Here is a 6841-nt window from a genome sequence, read left to right on the forward strand (position 1 = left end):
CAAACAAAAAATACATCGTTATATGCAAATAGCGCATTGACAGAGCTATAACTTTAGCAAAAATTAATTTAATCTAGTTTTTATTTATATTTATATTGGGAATAAATTAGTAATTATCCACTTCTAACTCAAAAATTTTGAAAATGTCGAGTGGAGCACTCCAATTCTGAGAATATGGAGGTAGATACGTAATCGAGAAAATTATTGTGAGATATTATTTTCTAAAATATTATCTACCATTTCTTTAGATATATAAAAGAGAGTTGATGATATTTACTAGGAAGGCAGGTGATCAAAAAGAGTAAAATATTTATTTTATTTAATTTAACATTTTAAATTTTTCTCTATATACAAAATTCTTGTCTTTATATACATTTTTTATAATAGCGTATTTACATGTTAATATTTACTAAATTAATATAATTTAAAAGGTCCTTAAAAAAAGAAAAGATTTTTACAAGGTCATAAATTACAAAGTAAAAAATATTCAAATTATATATTAACAGTTGACTATTATTGCTTATCTAAATTATGCAGTCAAATACTCTCAGCTAATAATCTAAAATTACATAGTCACACAAATGATAATTGCTGGTTTTACGATGTAAACTCAAATCAGAATTTATTATGTTAGATAAAATGATAAAACGAAAACACTAAAAATCTTTAGAAGTATTATGCAAATGAAGCCTTCTGTTATTTACACGGTAAGAATGTCATATTAGAAATGAAAAAAATAGTAACTAGAAAAAAAGGAGCAGTATGATATGATAAAACTAATTAAGATTTTGCAAATACCTTAGAGATTCCTTTTACCTACAATTTGATGTATTATATATTATTTTACTATAAATACGAGCATCCCATTGTATCGATCAATAAACAAGGCTAAGCCAAAAAGTTCGCCACTTAGGGAAAAATTTGGCTAATTCTATAAATGCTATAAGGGAAATATTTAGCTATTGACAAAATTTCTAAACATTTATTTTTGTTAACTTCTCCAAACATTTAAATGCATTATATTTTTCAGAGACATGCAGAGAAAATGATTTTCTAGGGCCTCTAACTAATTTCCCCAAGGAATTTTTTTTTATTGGCCCAAACCTAGAATCCTAATTTTAAGCCGGGCATAATTTATTTTTAAAATTTTAAAATATTTTGGCTGTATTTTGTAAATTATTTCACAGGGGAAATTTTATAGTTAATTAAATAAAACAACGGCCATAAAATTTGGCCTGGCATTTATAAATTGAATTAATACGCATTCGTTAATAATTTAATTGCTTTGTCACCAGATTATTATAATAATTTTAATGTTTAAAAATTTGATGCATACGGTTAAAAACAAAAAAATTAATTTTTTAATCAACGAAAAATTTGAATCGAACACAAATACCAAATTTTATTATTCTAATGCAAATAGTTTGATTCGTTCAAACCAAAATTGTATTATAAGATACTGAACCCGGCTGTCGAACTATCCGGTTTTGTCAGATCGATTACTTATCTGCAATGATCTAGTGCTTATATTATTACAAAATTCCCCCTCCCCACCCTTTTTATACAACAAAATATTTAATCTGGCTTTGCATAAATTACTGCTCAAAGCAATAAATAAAAACACGCAATTAACATACTTTTTATAAATTGCATTTTTATAAGAAAAAAATACATTTTTTACCATTTTTTTTTTAAAGATAGAAAGAAAGAAAAGAAAAAAAGAAAGAAAGAAAGATTCATATAATTTTTATAGTATTATTTTTATGTGTATATTTTATTTTATATATTACTTTTTTATAGGAGCTACCTTATTTGTTTTTATGATTCAGTTTGTCAAAAAAAATAGCGATTTTATTTTTAAATTGAATATTTGTATTATTTATTATGGGAAAACGTAAATTTATTTTTTTAAAAATATAATTAAAAACCAGCCATGAGACCTTTTAATTTAAAACTACGGGCTGAACTGGTCTTTTATTTGAGTACCGTAACCTGGTCCGCGTGTTTCGTCCCGGTTTGTGCCGAAGACAGGACCGTGGGCCTTCACTAATCGTATCGCGTCTTTAAAAATATTTTTTATCACAAAAATTTGTTCTAAACACTTTAAACGAGAAGTGATCCGATATATTTACACTTTGCACAGGCAAAAATAGGAATATATTATTCCCTTTGTAAAATTGAATTCCTCCGTTCTTTCAGTGACATCTCTTTCTATATTCTAAGAAATATTTATGATTATTTTTTGTTATTATTATTAAAATTACAAAAAAAAACTATACATTAGTTGGCTTAAAATAAATGTTTTATTAACTAATTATATATTTACTAAAAAACAATATTTTGTATTATTTATAATATTTTTTATTAACTCTTCATTAAGGCAAACATTTTCATTCAAAACTATTTAAGAAGTCAATATATTTTTTCAAAATTTATTAAAAGGAATATCTATCAATTCTGTTTTTCTCAAGAAGGTAAAGAAAAAGAAATTATGTATTAATTATAGCGGAGGCACCGTAGAGGTCTTAATTTCAAATCGGACCCTGGTTATATATATCAGTGTTGTTAAAGGATCTAGATACAAATATCTAGATCCTGTATCTAGATATAAAAATGTGGTATCTGTATCTAGATATTTTTTTGATTAAAATATCTGTATCTAGATATTATTTCAGACGATGTATCTATATCTAGATCCATTTAAAAAGAATCTTTTAACAACTCTGATATATATATTTAATTATTTTTAAACTCGACCCGAGTCTCTGCCTACCCGAATTTTTTTAAGCTATACAATTTTGCTCTCAGCGGATCCATGGTTTATACCATTTTCCTTTTAGAATTATTATTATAACACTTATAGCATTTTATACCTTTTAAAAGGGCAGTATTTTGGTTAAAGGTTAAACTTTCCAAAGTAGCGCTCTACAGCTACCTCTTCGCTATTTCTTTAAGAGAAGCGCTCTACCGTTACTTACTTAGAGTAACGCACTATCGTATTTAAGCAACTAGATTTAAATTAAACTTCGTTACTTTTAGATTAATTATATAAAAAAAATAATTTATATACCATTTTCGTTATTTTACCTTACATTATGTATATAATTATAACTAGTTGATTTGTTAAATGCAATTATTTTTTTACATTTTTTTCATTTAACACAATTTAAAAAATAAGAAATATTTTATGGTTATATTATCTCGCTCAGAATTAAAGAAACACTTGATCAGAATTTTTTTTAAAAAATACTAAAAATCTCAGAATTTACTTTGCCCTTCCACAGATATTTTTTCTTAAAATCGAAGACCATTTTCTGAGTTATTCAATTTTTTTTAATCTAAACGTTTCAGTTTTATACCTGAACAATTTAGTATTTTTTTTATCTAGACAATCAAGTCTTTTATCTTGGCATTAAGAAATTAAAATTCAATATTTTTTCTGATCGTTTTAGGCAGCCTCTACATGACAGGGTTTTCACTGGATGCAAACCCACCTCAAAAACCTATGCCTAAGCCCCTAGAAAAATTCTCGCCGCCTTCGGTGGCTATCCTTTTCTATTTTTAATTACACCCTCCATTTCAATCATACAGGTACTTCTTTCATAAATTTTAAAAAGAATAACTTAAATTATTTTAGCTCTACTACCAACTATCAAAATATTGTGGACATAAAAAGAGTTATAATTTAGATCACGAATTCATTTAATTACCCCTTCATATAAAAGATATTTATTTTCTAATCTCTTAGGAATACCTTATATAAACCGGTCTTTAAACATAAACATTCTCAATTTTTAATCTGAATATAGTGAAAATCAGCAATTGTACAATTCTAAACGATATTTTTGTGCATTGTCTCTGGCATAGCTGCTTATCATGGCGATAATGCCCTAAGTTCCTTATAAAGGTTCTTAATTTTAAAAAAATAACTACCTATCTAGTACCATTATTGCATTTAGCCATATGGAACTAATTCACGATTTAAATCATTTTGGGAAAAATTATTTTATATTTCCTAAAAAATTACCATGGTCACTAACCTTTTAAATGATTATTTTTTGAAACAAATTTCGATACTTTTATGTATGGCAGTGCCTATATTAAATATCGAATAGGATCAGCATCAATATTTAGAGTTTTATAAAAATATCGGATCGGGCCGATACCTGTAAACCGATCATTTACTTTTTTTGTGTTATTTTATGTTATTTTATGTCATGTATAGTTATTAATACATTATTATAATATTTTCTAAATATTTTTTTTTAAACAATGCAAATGCACAACACCTCTAAATATTATTAATTTTTTTAAAAAGATTTATAGTATTTTATAAGTTTCACCCAAAGTTTTATTTATTTTAAATCTTTTTAAATAATTAACGTTATTTTATTATTTTATTGCCCAAAAATCTAGAGTTTCTCATATTTTTTTAAAAAAAATAGAATATATTATAATTTTATATATTAAATATTACAATTTTTATAATTCATACCAACATAAAATGTAGTGTCTAACTCGATATTTCATCCAGAAAAATATTACGCAGCCCTGAAGAGTTTGCTCATAGAAGGAACAAAGGTCTAGACATATATTGTCGAAATCTTTAGGCTTATGAAATATTTTTCTGGCTAAAATATTGAGTTAGCCGTTTTAAAAAGCAAGTTCAATACGAGCCATTAAACAACACTAATTGGATATATTATTAAATATATAATAATATTTATATTTTTTGAATTATAGTCTTAATTTTAGAAATAATAAAAAATTGAAATTAAAGGCATAATTCGATTTTTTAGATAAAAAAATATTGATTTCTTAATTTACATTTGATTCAAAGGGAGGTTATAAATCAATATAAATATCGGATCGGATCAATGTAATATGCGTGGATCGGCACAGCCCTATGATATTCACATTTTAGTAGTTATCATGGAGTTTTATCGTGCTGTAGTTATTATTCCTATATTTCAAAAATAAAATTAATTTTAGACACACTCGCGATAAGAATGAAATATTTCACTTCGATACTCCTACTCCTTGTGGTGGTAAGTTTTACTTTTTTTTAAACATAAATAATTAGCCAAATTAAATTTAATTAATAAGAGATTGATAAATTTACATCATTCATTTATTTAATAGGTTTTAAAGGCCGCGGTGTTGCTAAACGCTAGAGTGAGTCCTCAAAATATGAAAATTAATTGTGCCAGATTTTGGGATCCCGCTGTTTGAAGATTTGTTCATTCTTATATATAATATAATTATAATATTTTTGTGATTAATTTATCGTATAATAATCATTAAATTTATCATACTTTTTTAATAAAAAAAAGAGTAGATTCATGCATAATATTTAGTATTTAATTTGGAGGTTTTTAAAAATTTCTCAATTGTATGTTGTGATATATAAGATTTATAACAAATCATAATATTTAAAATCCAAAGTTCTGAAAAGGAAAGAAAGAAAGAAAGAAAGAAAGAAAGAAAGAAAGAAAGAAAGAAAGAAAGAAAGAAAGAAAGAAGAATAAAAAATGGTGGTTTTCCATATGGTAGTGTGTATGGAGGGTTATGTCGAATATCCTAATTAAGGATAAATAGCTATTCTATTTTTAGATGACTCTATTTAAAAATTTTTTGCTAATATTTTTTAAAGATAACAAAGGATTTAAATAAAATAATTGGATATCAATAGTTAATATCAAATATAAAGTGAAAAGTTGTATGCCGCAGAAATTGAGTAGTATTATTAAAATTAGAATTCTACAATATTGAGGAAGGTATTTTTTTATCTGCATCGTTAGTTATAGGGTAGTACTGATTGGAAGTCTAGCGTTTACTGGACCGATATTTTAAAAATTATATTTATCTCCAATCAATAAGCATGAGTTAATAGCCGAAAAAATTGATATGCAAAGAATAGGAAAAATTTAAATCATATTAATTTATTTAAAGGCCATTACGTATTTTAAAATAGAAATTGGCGAATCTTTAATAAAATAAAAATCTGTAATATTCAGTGAAATAATTTAGGTGACAATAAATTTTGGGATTTTATATCTTCACCAATTATTTTTATAAATTATATCTTTTCTGAAAATTTACTTTGGTAGTAAAACGCTAAAGTGAGTGCTCATCCTGGTTATGGAGGCTTTCCAGTCTATGGGGGTTATGGTGACCCGGGATATAGTTTTCTATGGTGACTATCCTGGATTTGGAAGTTATGTTTCTTAATATCCTTACTAAACCAATTGAATATTTGTTATAACAATATTATGATTAATTTATGGTATAATAATTCTAATTCATTTATCGTACTTTTCAAATAAAAGAGGTTGATCTATTTACCAAATAATTTGAAAGTTTTTATAACAAATCAAGATCCAAAAGTAGAAATATAATTTCGAGATCTTAACCTCCTATAGGAAAATTAATATTTATAATTTTTTTCCCCAGTGTACCCTTCTCCAGAAAATTCATGACTGATTGATTTTATCATTTAAACTTAAAAATCGAATTATCAATCGAAATTAATAACTGACCCAACTTTGAAATAAGTATAATATGGGAATTTAGTTTTCTATATCAATAAATGATTAGACAAATCCTGGTTACTTACACACACAAGGAGTGATATTAGAAGTTAAATTTCATTTTTTATCATCCAAAAGTTTCACTAAAACGAAACCTTTCATACTGCTCAATTTATAAGCTGCATCCCCGTGTAACTTATTACGAAACAGAACTACTAAACAGCCTAAAAAGTGAAAAAATAAAAAAAACTAAAAAGAATAGAAACGAAATAAACAAAAGAAAAAGGAGAAAAAAATACGAAAAGTAACAA

The 6841-nt window shown here is 25.3% G+C and overlaps 1 long non-coding RNA gene across 1 annotated transcript; it reads left to right on the top strand.

The window, feature by feature from the left end:
• Nucleotides 1–2344: 2344 nt before the first annotated feature.
• On the top strand, nt 2345–5337 carry LOC135930755 (uncharacterized). Its single transcript, XR_010572885.1, has 3 exons — nt 2345–2474; nt 4993–5048; nt 5143–5337. It is a non-coding gene; the product is annotated as an uncharacterized LOC135930755 (long non-coding RNA).
• Nucleotides 5338–6841: the final 1504 nt, after the last annotated feature.

The sequence above is a fragment of the Gordionus sp. m RMFG-2023 genome, unplaced genomic scaffold (assembly GCF_954871325.1).
Source record: "Gordionus sp. m RMFG-2023 unplaced genomic scaffold, tfGorSpeb1-WG-v2 contig_57, whole genome shotgun sequence".
Classification (NCBI taxonomy): Eukaryota; Metazoa; Nematomorpha; class Gordioida; order Chordodea; family Parachordodidae; genus Gordionus; species Gordionus sp. m RMFG-2023.